Source organism: Benincasa hispida, chromosome 12 (genome assembly GCF_009727055.1).
Source record: "Benincasa hispida cultivar B227 chromosome 12, ASM972705v1, whole genome shotgun sequence".
Taxonomy (NCBI): domain Eukaryota; kingdom Viridiplantae; phylum Streptophyta; class Magnoliopsida; order Cucurbitales; family Cucurbitaceae; genus Benincasa; species Benincasa hispida.
Window position 1 is genome coordinate 512,770 of NC_052360.1, and position 14,578 is coordinate 527,347.

General features: G+C 33.6%; 1 non-coding gene across 1 annotated transcript; it reads right to left on the reverse strand.

Annotated features, from left to right (window-relative positions):
- Nucleotides 1-1,502: 1,502 nt before the first annotated feature.
- TRNAD-GUC lies at nucleotides 1,503-1,574 on the reverse strand. The gene has a single exon. It is a non-coding gene; the product is annotated as a tRNA-Asp (tRNA).
- Nucleotides 1,575-14,578: the final 13,004 nt, after the last annotated feature.

Below are 14,578 nucleotides of genomic sequence, written 5' to 3' on the forward strand. Positions count from 1 at the left end.
AATAGTACTTTTAAAAAAATGTAACCAAGTTTCAATCATGTCGACTTTGAAAAAATTTCTTCTTAAACTTGGAAAAGTTTTCTTCTTATTCCATTTTTTTATATATAAAGTTTTCTTTTTATCATTGAAGTTTGAAATTTATTCCTAAAATACCATTGGATAGTTTCTTTTGTCTTCTTTAAAGTAAGATGAATATTGATGATCGACTAATATGTATAAATTGAAAGACATACATGACATCATTTATGAAAATTTCTGCAATAACTAATGTGTAACAGTTTGTTATGTAAATGATTTAACGATGTCTTTTGAGATTAAATAAATGATAATAATCTTAATGTTTTACGAGTGTATTTGGATTGACTTTTCAAATATTTAATTAAAAAAAAAACAAATCATTTTAGCAAGATATGTAATATTTGGCAACCAATCCATAACTTTAAAATTGAGTTTAAGAATAAAATCTTTCTTTAAACACTTGTTATAAAAATTTAAGAAATGATTTTCAGTGTTCAACGTGAATCACTTTCAAATTTTCATAACATTTAAAAAATATTAAAAAATACTCTCACACTATCGTCATGACTATTGTCGACGCCCACTATGGTCCACCAAATACCATCGACATGATCCCACCAGTGTCCTTGTCAACTACAAGTTCACAAGTGAGAAGAAAAGATGAACAAAATATTGACTTGCATACACATTGTTGGTTAATAGTCCTCTTTTATAATAATTTGACATTACTAGGGACATTTTGAGTATAGAGTCAATCAAACAAAATCATATAAAAAAACATTTTGGAGAAAATGCAACCAGATACAGGAGTATATTAGTTCTAAACATTTTTTAACAAAAGTTTTAAAAGAAAATCCATTTTCTGAAAACAGGTTACTTACCTATAAGTCCTTTTCTGACTAGGAAGCATATGAGAATGCTGAAACTAATTACTGTTACGACTAGTACAAGTTGCTCGTCTCTTTGGTTAGTCTCGTGCTCTTTCCTTCTCCCCTCTCACTTATGACTTTTCGAGAATCGAGGGTTCGAGTATTGCTATCATGGAAGTGTGTTTTAAGCCTCTTTTTGACCTTTGCTTTTGTTGCACTTTTACAAAGGGTAACTTTCTTCTATATTATGTATAGACCTCAAACAAAACTCACATTGTTGTATAAATCTTGTGTACTTTTTAATTTTTTACACATCGACCATCATCTTAATTTTCATGGTTTATTTTAACATATATATTTTTAATAATTTTAAAGTTCTAAGATATTTGTTTAAAATAAATTTAAAAATCCAATATCTAAAATTTGAGGGGCATAATTGAAATTTACAATAGAGTTGGGTATGATTTCGGAAACGACATGGAAACTCAAAATCATCAGAATTGAAGCCGGAGGCCGTGGAAGAGAACTATCATAAATAACAGAAGGAAACCAAGTCCATGACGACGTGTTTCGTTTACCATTAGGAAAAAGTTTTGAAAAACAATAAAAAAGAAACGCCGTTGCCGGGGATCGAACCCGGGTCACCCGCGTGACAGGCGGGAATACTTACCACTATACTACAACGACTATTTTGAAACCAAAAGCTCGTCTTAAAGATCTAATTTTATTATTAAAAGTTATCGTACTTCCAAGAAGGTACAGTCGAGCAATTTCGAGAAAACATTATTTTTTAAAATGTTTATCAAATGGTATTTAAAAGAAATTTTCATGGAGAAACTATTAGTATATATATAGTGTTGTTTTGAAGCATTAAAAGAAACGTGTATTTAATTCATTTTTGCAATTATTGAACCCAAGAGGGAGAAAGGTGATGATTTTATAAGTCCACAACAATGTGACATTTGTTTAGTGAACATATTTTCTTACCTACCAGACCAAGCACCAAAGTTGAAGAAACAGAAGACTATCTATACTGATAATCCATATTTTAATTAAGATCGATTCTCAATATTGTAAAATAACAATTACAAATTGTTATAAATATCTTAATTATGTATAAATGTTCATATATTACATATCTTTAATTATCTTTTCCTCTATCTTCTTTGTATCTTTATCTTTTTATATCTTATAAATTCTATAAATAGTGGTAATTGAAATGTCTTTGAAATACACAACTAATAAAGAATGAACTTCTTTGCTTCTTTTTTTCCCTATTTTGTTATTGGGACGAAATTGAAAATACTGTCAAAATTGAAGATTAAAAAATAAGGCTTGTAGTTATTGGGGCATAATTGAAATTTACAATATTTGGTATGGTTTAACCAAGTTCGTAACGTTGTTTTGGTTACCCATGAGTTAAAAACATGATGTCGTTGCCGGGGATCGAATCAAGGTCACCCGCGTGACATACAGGAATACTCACCACTATACTACAACAACAATCATGCATTAGTTAGATATATAATTACTTGACTCATAAAATTCCAAAAAGGTTATATCAAGTAACTTCGTTAATAATTTATGTTTAAAAATAATATTTAATAAATTTAATCAAAAGAAAGGTATATAGAGAGACTATTAACAACTATATAGTGTTGTTGCATTGACCAAATTTATATTATTGAAATTCTTGTATAAAAGAAGAGTAACAAGAAATAGGAAGACTCTTCAAGCTCGTTGTTATAGGTAGCATATGTTTTGGTGGACAACACATTTTTTTTTATCTTACCAACCATGCATCGGAAGTTGAAGCAAAAGACCACCAACACCAACAAATCTTTTATTATTATTATTATTATTTCAAAATTTGATAGTTCAATCATTCTTCCTTGTGGTTGTTGGACACGAGAAGAAGAACGAAAGGAGAAAAAAAAAACATATGACAACTCTACAATCCCGTAATGATGGCACATTTTGCTTGGTGTAAAATATTTTCTGATTGGATAGTCCAAGCACCAATGTTGAAGAAACAACACAAACCCAATTTCAATTAAGATATCAAATTTTCATCAAATATCTACATTTTATACTCATTTTTAATTTATGTGATCTAATGTCTGTCCTTCCAAGTCATTATTTTGAAAATTAATAAAAAATAGAATTTATGAAATGTAGTTTTTATTTTTAGAATTTAATTAAGATTTAAAAAATACAACAACCAAAGTGTGAGGAGCATGATTTTGAAAAAGCTTAAAATTAAAAATTAAATGGTATTTCTGTTGTGAACTTTGAGGAGCACAACGGGAACACGGATACCAATAAAATATAATATTAAAAAATATATAATATAATATAATAATAAAATAAATAAATATTAAAATAAATTAAACATAAATAAACAAAATAAAATAAATTAACAAAATTTAAAATAAGAAATTTCTCTAAATTCTTAACTTTTTCCAATTTTCATGGACTTTGCCCAATGTATGCGTTCCAAAACCGACTAAATGCCTCGATTTATAGGCAATTTGGCAAGTAAGAGGTGGATTACATGGACACTAATAGTGTGTAATCTTGAGACACATGGACAACATATAGAGTGATGAATAAGCGACACATGGCCAATGGACACTAATAACGGGCGTCTACATTACACCTAATTTAACATATTTATAATACTCTCCCTTAGATGCTCATTATATATGAAATATGCCTCGCTAAAACCTTATCAGGAAAAACCCACTAGAAAAAAATAAAGGAAAAAGTGTACATATTTCATATAATCTGATACTCTTAAAAAGTATATTTACTCCCCCTCATGAAAACATCACTTGAGATCTCTGAGTTGCCACATTCCAATGTTGTGCACTAGCTTTTCAAAAGTTGCGGTAGGGAGTGTCTTTGTAAATAAGTTTGCCAGGTTATCTTTCGAACAGATTTGTTGTATAACGATGTCACCATTTTCTTCAAGATCACGAGTGTAAAAAAGTTTTGGTAAAATATATTTTGTTCTATCTCCTTTAATATAATTTCATTTGGTTTGTGATATGCATGTTGTGATGTCTTCGTATAATATCGTTGGAACATTTTTACTAGAAGACAAACCACATGTTCCACAAGTGAGTTGAGTCATTGATTTCAGACATACACATTATCTACTAGCCTCGTGAATTGCAAGAATTTTAGCATGATTTAAGGAAGTGGTTGTTATGGTTTGTTTCATCGATTGCCATGATATAGCAGCTTCTCCACATGTGAACAAATAACCTGTTTCAGATCTAGCTTTTGGATTAGATAATATCTAGAATCTGCATAACCAACTAGATCAAAATTTGATTTATTTGAATAAAACAAACCCATGTCGATCGTTCCTCGAAGATAATGATGACATGCAGAAATGCATATCATCCTAGGCCTTTTACTTAGAATTATGAAGGTTGTTAGGTAGAATATGCGGCAATCATGTTAGGAATTCACGAGAAAAAGAGTTTGCGTCGATCAACATGTCGAATCTCAGCTAACCCGTTATTTTGCATTAATTATGCGTTCAATGTTCTATTTTTGTAGCTAATACAGGAAATGGACACAAACGCGGAAACCGGACCATCGCGTAGACGACCGCATGCGGAGAAACACTCCATCGCAAGGGCAAACGCATCGATCAACACATGGATGTTGCCGTAATCAGTCGTATGCGTCCATCGCATGGGATTTGTGCTCGTCAAGCGATTGCGGTCATCATGTAGAGTTGTGGTATTAAGCGAATGCGCTCATTGAATGATTGTGGCTACGCGACAACACATTCTAATGGGATCAACGCAAGGTAGGTGGAATGAATGCATCAACGCATCTACCTCGAGAAAAACCAAAAGATGATGTTGACATTTCACCTACCACGCCGTTAGTGGCAGAGGTTCAGAAAGGATTAACATGCCGAACGTCAGACTCAGAGCAGTCCAATTAATGCTGTCGGTGACCCAAGCTCTATAAATAGAAGCCGATGAGCAGAAATTCATGTTATCTGGGGAGGATCCTTGTGATCCGGGGATTTTCCCCGCGATCCAGACAAACGCGTGAGAAGATGGCTAAGAGTTCTTCACCTCCTTCATCCATTCTGAGTGACGACCAGAGCCTTCGACCGGAGCTAGATCTCGAGAGAGCCAGTTTCTCCGCCCATCCATGGCACCACCGACAGCATTGACGTACATCCGCTGGCAGCAAATCTTTGCTTCCAACCAGTCATTTCCTTTTCCTTTCTTTTCTCATATTGTATTATATGACATCTTGAAATTAAGGAATTAATACAATTTTTTTTCAATGCATTTCTCTGTTCCTTCGACCTCATCTCCATCTTCTTTTCTTATCATCTTTACTTTCATTACAATACTTAGTGGGATTGCTTGGGTATCGCATACTTAGTCACGTGGATTAGGGATATGAAGCATGTAGCAACCCACCGAGAGGTGTACACTGCGCGAGTGTGTGAGTAATCTTATTTGCTTGGTGTGAAGCTGTAGCAATGCATGTCTATAGGCTAACGCATTGCTTGTCTATGAGTGAAGTCAGCAACAATCAACTGCCCGGGAGGGTAAGTGGTTGGACGCATTAAGCGATGTATGCATTATTCTCTAAGGATAGTAACAATCTTGCGTCAACCAAGTTCATGCGATTGTCTTGTATTATTGATGCTTCATTCGTCCATTATGGATACTTGGGAGGGTAGTCTATGGACATGATCTAGGCTTGGGAAGGTCAGGTCAGAATCTAGGCTTGGGAGAGTCAGATTAGAACACATAATACAAGAGATAGGAGCTTAGGAATAAGCACTTTTTGCTATTAACCCATCGCATGCATCCTATAGGATACGATTGTGTGTGGTCACCGCAACGTTGTGTGCATTTTGCATCATCACATAGGAAAAGAGTAGAGACTTAGGAATAAGCTTTATGGACACTTTTGCATTCAACACATGTGTCCTAGACTTAGGAGCACCGCATTTCCATTAGAAAATGATTTGTCGTGCATGAGTGTAGCATGATCACATTGGCTTGCGTTGACTAGGGTTGCCCTTGCGGTCATTTCTAAGGGTTGCAATGAAAACATCTCCGCATTTTATCTATTTTCCCATATATTTATTTCAAGTCAAGGTTTGTTGTGTCTCTACCTTTCATGAAAATTCTCATTGCGTTGTCTGTTAGATAGGAGTAGGAGTAGGATTAACTTAACAACATCCCCTCCATTCTTTTATTTATACCGCTGCATGCATATCACCGCATACATATAGCTACAAGTCCCTGTGTTTGACCTCTAATTACCCGAGAAACTTGCGTTCGCGTTATACTTGGCGTGAGCGCAAGAAAACTTGTGGCAGGACGCATGGTCATCGCATACATTCATTAACGCATTATTAGTCCAACGCATGACCATCGACGCATGACTATCAACACATATCTTAGGAACATGCATCGCATACCGCATCCATGGGATTTTGGTTGTCGATTAAAATTGACTTCTAATTTTTCGCCACCAGATAAGGAGTATATGCTTAATTATGTTTCAATGTATTTTTGTTGGAGAAGAACTATATCTTGCTAATAAATTTACTAAAAATGCAAATTCTGGTCTTGTATAATTAGTAAATTATATAAGTGCACCAATTGCACTAAGATATGGTACTTCAGGACCAAGAAGTTCTTCATTGTCATCTTAAGGTCGAAATATATCTTTCTTCACATCTAGTGAATGAACTTCCATTCGAATGTTCAATGGATGGGCTTTTTTCATATATAACTTTTTCAAAATTTTTCCTGTATAAGTTGACTGATGAATATATATTCCATCTACTAAATGCTCAATTTGTAAGCCAAAGAAAAAAATAATTTTTCCGAGATCTTTCATCTAAAATTATTTCTTAAGATATTCTATTATCTGAAACTCTTCAGGAGTCCCAGTTATATTTAAATCGTCAACATATACAGTTATATATCAAATTATGACTATGATTTTTATAAAAACACATGGACATATTGGATTAATCTAATATTATTTTGATATCTTTCTTTCAACAAATATCTACTCAAACAATTGTAGCACATTCGTCCTGGTTGTTTCAATCCATATAATGATCTTTATAACTTTGTTGAATATAATTTTCATGAATCAGATTTATATGTTTTAGGTATTTTAAATCCTTCGGGGATTCTCATATAAATATCATTATTAAAAGTTCCATATAAATATGTTGTGACTACATCCATAAGATGCATGTCCAGATTTTCATTCACAGTTAGATCAATTATAATATAATTGCATCCACCACTGGAGAATACGTCTTCTCATAATCCATACCAGGTATTTGTGTAAAACCTTATGCAACTAGTCTTTCTTTATATCTTATGAGCTCATTATTTTCATTTCTTTACTAAAAAAATGGCCATTTGTATCCCACAGGTTTGACACCTTCTGGTGTTCGAATTACTGGTCCAAAAACCTAACGTTTTGTGAGTTTAATTCTGTCTCGATTACTTCTTTCCATTGTAACTATCTTTTATATGTCGACATTCTTCAACAGATTTTGTTTCAGAATTCTCAGAAATAATATCAAGAGCAACATTATATGCAAAAATGTTGTCAATAACTACATAAGTTCGGTTCCATCTTTTTCCTGTCATGACATAGTTTATTGAAATATAATTATTATCTTTATGTATTCCATCTTCTTCATTAGTCATGTCATGAATTTCTTCATGGGTATGGGAACCCACTGGTCTACCATGCTTCTAGCGTGTCCCCAGTGACAACTTCCTGTGTTAGGATATTAATTTTCGATGGAACATTTACAGCTGGTATATGTGATTTAGTTTACTTTCTTTGCATTTATAAAAGCATCTGGTAACTGATTTTCTATATTTTGCAAATGAATTATCTTTTAAACTTCAAGTTCACAATGATCTGTACAGGGATCTAAATGAGACAATAACGATATATTCCATGTAGTCTCTTTTTCCAACTTCTTAATTCATCCCCCTAATATTGGAAAACTTGTCTCATTAAAATGGCAGTAAGCAAATCGTGCAGTAAATACATTACCCGTAAAGGGTTCAAGATATTTAATAACTGATGAGGAATCATATCCAACATAAATTCCTAACCTCATTTAAGGACCCATCTTAGTACGTTGTTCTAGAAATTGGAACATATACTACATATCTAAAAATTCTTAGATGGGAAATATTTGGCTCATGGCCATAAGCTAATTGTAATGATGACTACTTATGATAAGTTACTGGCCTAATGCATACAAGTAACGCTGCATGCAAAGTAACATGTTCTCATACAGATGAAAGAAGCTTAGCTCGCAAAAGCAATAGTCTAGCAATTAACTGCAAATGTTTTATGAATGATTCTGCTAAACTATTTTGTGTATGAACATGAGCTACAGGATGTTCAACACTTATCTCAATTGACATACAATAATTATCAAAAGCTTGGGATGTAAATTCACCAGTATTATCAAGACAAATGGTTTTAATTGTACAATCAGGAAATTGTACTCTTAGCTTAATTATTTGAACAAGTAATCTTATAAATGCAAGATTTCGACTTGATAATAAGCAACGTGTGACCATCTACTGGATGCGCCTATTAATACCATAAGATATCTAAATAGTCCATTTGATGGGATAATAGGTTCACATATATCACCATGATTTTGTTCTAAAAATGCAGGTGATTCAGTCTCTTCTTTTACTATTGATGGCCTAATGGATAATTTTCCTTGAGAGCATACATCACATGATAAATCATTAGATTGAAGAATCTTCTAGCTTTTCAATGGATGTCCACTTGAGTTCTCAATAATTCTTCTCATCATTATAAACCTTCAATGACCTAATATGTCATACAAATTTATAAATATGTCTGGATTCATGAACTTCATGTTCATTGTTGCATATGTTTCAATTACTCATATATGAGTATAATATAATCTAGAAGATAAAGCAGATAACTCTTCTAGTATACGTTTTTTATATGAGACAGTAGATAAATATACTCAATATTATTCTTTCTATTAGAGGTGTACATGGGTTGGGTTGGATTTGGTTGAGGGTGTTTTTTGGACCAATCCAAAAATTTGGGTTGGTTGGGTTGGTAACCTGATAGCTCTCATAAAGAGCTATTATTCCTCGCTTAATTCGAGCTCGTTACGGATTTTACGTGTTTATTTTCCTATTTTGTAGGTACTGAGGAACCAAGAGGTAGAATTCGCAATTTGGAGCTGATCGGGATTAATTTGAAGCAATTTGGAGGTGATTTGAGCATTTAGGCTTCAAATGAGTCAAAGAGACTAAAATGTCCCTGCTTCAGCATTACAACGCTCGTAGGTTGGGTTGGCCTGACGCTCACCCAACATTGTAAAACAGAATGGGAAGTGTTGCAATGCTACCCATCAGCGTTGCAACCCTATGAGCTTTGACAGATGGAGAGCCTCGTGAACACATAAGTGAGCGTTAGTGCAACGTTGGACTTCTTCGCCTGATGCTTTTAATCAACTGCATCAACATTGCAATGCTAGTTCTAGCGTTGCAGCATTGTCCTATTTTCTATAAATAATCTCCTTCGATTTTAGGTCAATTTATACTGAAAATTGTATTGATTCTCAATGGAGGCCGAGGAGAGGCCGAAACTTCTTCCTTTACCTTTATGTTTTCAGTATCATTAGGATAGTTTTTCATTTTATTTCGGATTATGAACGTGTATTTGGACATATCTCGTTGGTTTGTCTATAAATTGATGAGGTAATTCTCTATTTAGTTCTTGGATCGAACAATTTGTGTAATTCAATGAGTTTTCTATCTAGCTTTGTGTTTTAATTTAAAATTGTGTTTTCTTTGAATCTTGCTTGATTTTGTTTTGCTTTTGTGTGTTGGATTGATGCCCCTATCATAATTGCTTATCTTCGCTAGTTAAATTCAAGCTTGCACATATCCTTGTAATCGTCCATGCTTTGAGTTTACCCATTGTAGCATCGATTAGATGAGCATGCTTAGTTGTATAGGCTGACCTTGAATCTCTGCATCACATGTTTAATTCAGATTTAAAGAATAAATTGATTGTTTGAAAAAGGCTTTTCATGACACTTAATCAACATAGTTGAATCATAAATCTTAATGCATGTGTTTCTAGTTTTTTATGGCCGCTAAGGACCCAATTGTATCTAGGAGCATGTAGGTTAGTTAGGGTATGGTCTTTCCAGCCTTAATTATGAATTAGGATGCTTGATTGTTTTAGAATTAATTGATTGTCGGCCTTTATAAATATTAGTTAATTCACATCAATTGGGTAGCTATGCATACATAATTCGAAGACATGATCCTTTGATGGAAAATAATGATTTAAATTATATTGAATTGCTACTTGATCTAAGAATTAGATGAACCAATTACCATTTCATTTATCCATAGCAATTTATATTTCTTGCATTTTATTCAAATTACAACTAAAAATCAAATCCCATTTTTAATGTTTTTCCAAGGTCAATTTTAATTTAAAAGAAATGAATTCAACGCTTCTCTGTTGTTTGACCTTGCACTTACCACTGTTACTACATTTTAATAGTAATAGGAGTAGTTCAGTGTATACAAATTTTCTTTTGATCATGTTTGAAGCTTATTAACGACGTAAGTTTTGGACTTGTCAAAAAATGGTGCCATTGTCGGGAAAGCACGTCAATTAATTGAAGGAAATTTTCAGAAAAAAATCCTTTGAGCGAAAGCAAAGATCGTTCCAAATTCCATTTTTATTGAACATAAAGTTTTACAGTAAAACAACAAGCAGATATGCATTTACTTAAAATTACAGCATGCTTAAAAAACAAATACAAAGAGTTTCAGAAACCCTTATCTTTGAAGAACTCTTTCTTCAAGAATCCCTCGTACAAGTCATGAATGGAACTCCTTCCTCACGGATCTCCTTCTTCACGCACGAACACCACTACTCGAGAACCCTCTGTATTCTCTTTGGAATTAAAGGATTAAAGCAAGAGTTGTGGGCTTTGCTTGAATCCATGGAAAAGGGAAAAAGATGGAGAGGATGAGAAGGATGTTTCTACAGAGAACTTTCTCTTGGAGAGAACACTTCTTCTCTGTGATAAAATTGAGGAAGAAGATGATCCTTTCAACTTCTTTAATCACACGTTAGTTTTCTTGAGAAAATGTGGGGAGGAAGTTATAACTCCTTCCTTTTTTTTTTTATTAATTTCAAATAAATAAATAATATTGATATATATTTAACAATTACTTTATTATATATATACATTGTATGTTATATCAAATATAACATATAGCCTATAGTTTTATCTTGCATCAAATACAACATAAACTATAGATTTTATTCTCTCTTAACTATACATGGCATTTAATATAAATCATATTTATACTAAATCCACTTATATGAATCTCATCCATATGATATTTGGATCATATCCAAATATTTTATTTCTCTCAATATAAATCATATTTATATTTAATTACATGAATCTCATTCATAATTAGTATTTAAATCATATTCAAATTCCTCACATATATAATATATTAAATACATTATAATTAATTATATCATATATAATTAATTCCTTCAATTAATTTAAACACTTCAAATTAATCCAAAGATTAAATCCTTATTGAACTACAGTGGGGACCTTATAGACTTGTAGATTGAAGCCCCAACTGTACTCGGATAATAAATTAAACTCTTTAATTAAATTACCCAACATTTATTAACTGAAAATCACTCTACTAAAGATCGACAGTTGCACTTTTCGCACTATAGATAAATTTCTGTGTCCATTGGATATAACCAATCAACAGTGTGATGACCCTTCACAAATTGCTCGTAAGTATAGCTAGGCTAAAATATCGTTTTGCTCTTGTAGTTACATCTAACTCCTTAAGTAACATTGATCCCTAGTGAACAATAAGTCATAATCCCACTATGACCAAGTCCCTCTCAGCCCAAGAGAGGGTGTAGCTACTATGTTCAAGACCCAGAATCAGCCCTTAAGGGAGCAATTTATCTACTTGCCCTTGCATCTAGGAATGAGTGAATTCTGTCTTGTATAGCTCTGTTCCCAGCTTCCCAGACAGACGAATCCCCAAAATGGTAGACTTGTTGAGGTGGAAATTTGGCCACTCTCACCTATACAAATCAAAGGACTTCCTTCATGAGCAGGAGTCCACAACTCAATTAGGATTCAGGTCATGTCACCTATGGTCATCCTAGTAAAATGTAAGTCTCTATTATTAACGACGTTATATAAAGAGACTAATCATTTCGTGGTTCGGTCTTATACAAACTTTTTGTATAGGATACTCTAGCTCATATGTTTCCACATGAATGATTAGGATTAGATCATTTGAAGCACTTTACAACACTTGTAACACCTACAAAGCGGGCCTTCTCCGTAGTGTCACCAGGATAAGGTACCCAGTCTTATCCATCTACTACAAACCATTTAGGTTATTATTTAAACAAGATCCACTTGTATGTCTCTACATACTTATTTAAATTACATGAAATATCCTCGGATATGTTGGGATTGGTGTCCTAATTCTCTCGGAGTCTCGTAGGTTGTCAACATTGTACACATTGTTATTAATAAAATAAGAGTTATTTTATTTGCATTTAATCATATCCAATAAACAAAGATCCATGGTTATTGTATGCAAACTTAAGCATGTATATGAGATATACAATTGGATCATGCCTTAAGTAATAACCTAAAGGTCTGTAGTATAAGGATAAAGAAGGGATACCTTATCCTGATGACACTACAGATATGGCCCGCTTTGTAGAGGTTTACAAGTGTTGTGAACTACTACATATGGTCTGATTCTAACCATTCATATGGAGACATGCCAGTGAGAGTGTCCTATACAAAGAGTTTGTATAAGATTAGACCATGAGATGATTAGTCTCTTTATATAACGCCATTGATAATTGTGACTTACATCTCACTAAAACGACCATAGGTGACATGACCTTAATCCTGAGTGTTTTGGGAACTCCTTCCTATGAGGGTGGTCTTTTGATTAGTATGGTGAGAGTGGCTAGATTGCCAACTCAACAAGCTTACCTTTTTTAGGATTTTTTTGATTGGGGAGCTGGGAACTCAGTTACACAAGATGGAATTCCCTCATTCCCTGAAGCAGGGGTAAGTAGATAGATTGCTCCCTTAAGGGCTGAGTCTGGGTCTTAAACATAGTGGCCACACTCTCTCTTTAGAAGAGAGGACCCAGTCATAGTAGGACTATGAATTATTGTTCATTAGAGGAATCAGTGGTACTTAAGGAGTTAGATGTAACTATACGACAAAATGGTAAATTGGCCTAGCTGTACTTACGAGCGATCTGTGAAGGGTTATAACACTGTTGATTGGTTGATATGGACACAGAAATATATCTGTAGTGTGAAGAGTGTAGCTGTCGATCTTTAGTGAAGTGCCTGACAGTTCACGGATGGTGGATCTCGTGACTAAAGAGTTTAGTCAGTTATTCACGTACCGTTGGAGCTTCAAGCTACAGGTCCATAAGGTCTCTTTGGTAGCTCAATGGATTCAAGTTGAGAATAAGATTTTGGGTTGATTTGAAGTGTTCAAATTAACAAGAGGAAATTCAATTATATATGATATGATTGGTGTGATGTATGAGATACATCAAGTGGAGGAATCAATGTAAATATGATTTACATTAAGTACCATAAAAAAAAAAAAACTATGGTTTATATGTTTCATAAGATGAAATATTAAAACTATAGGTTATGAATAGAAAATGGTAAGTTGATTATCATATTTATTTATAATATATTAATTATATCATAATTAATTTCTTTTTCTCTAATAACCGATTGAGTGAGAGGTTATTGGTGGTTTTATGGTAACTGTGATATAAAAAGAAATTTTTTTTCCTAAAATTAGAAGTTACTTCATTCGAAAATACTCACGGATAAGCTATCAAGTGAAGGAGTTTCACTAAGTAATAGCGTTCAGAGACTAAATGATCGTTTAAGAGTTGACAATACGATCGTTGACCTTTTGATCATTGTTACAGGATCGAGTAGTAGAAGTTTATGTGATAGGCTTCATTTACTAAACGATCGAGCACATCGTCTATACGATAGACAACGTCTTATTTCCCACTTACTCAATCGTCTACTCGATCGTAGACCTCCAGCCTCTTCCTCAAGCCAAGATCAGACATAGCCCACAACTTCTAGATTCACACACCGAGAATACCAAGGTACCCATTGTGGTGGTGTCCTCACTCCGTTCGTGGATCAAGTTAGACTCGATTAGGTTCGAGGAGCTATTGGCCGTTCGTTGTATTCATGTTCGTTGGCTATACGGTCGTTGCGTTCAAGTGTGCTGATCTTGGACACTTGTAGATTGATCGAGGGATTCGTGAAGAATGGTTCTTCAAAGGTATGCATCCTTTATCCCTTGTGTCATTGTTTAACATGCTGTAATTTCTTGTTGTGCTTGACCTATTAATTTCCGTTTTTAGACTGTAATTGTTTATGTTCAATTCAAATGGAATTTAGAACGATCCCTTCCACTGCTCATGGAAATCTTCATGTTTGATTTCCTTCAATTGGTATCAAAGCCAGGTTTTCTGATATTCTAAATCCCGTTT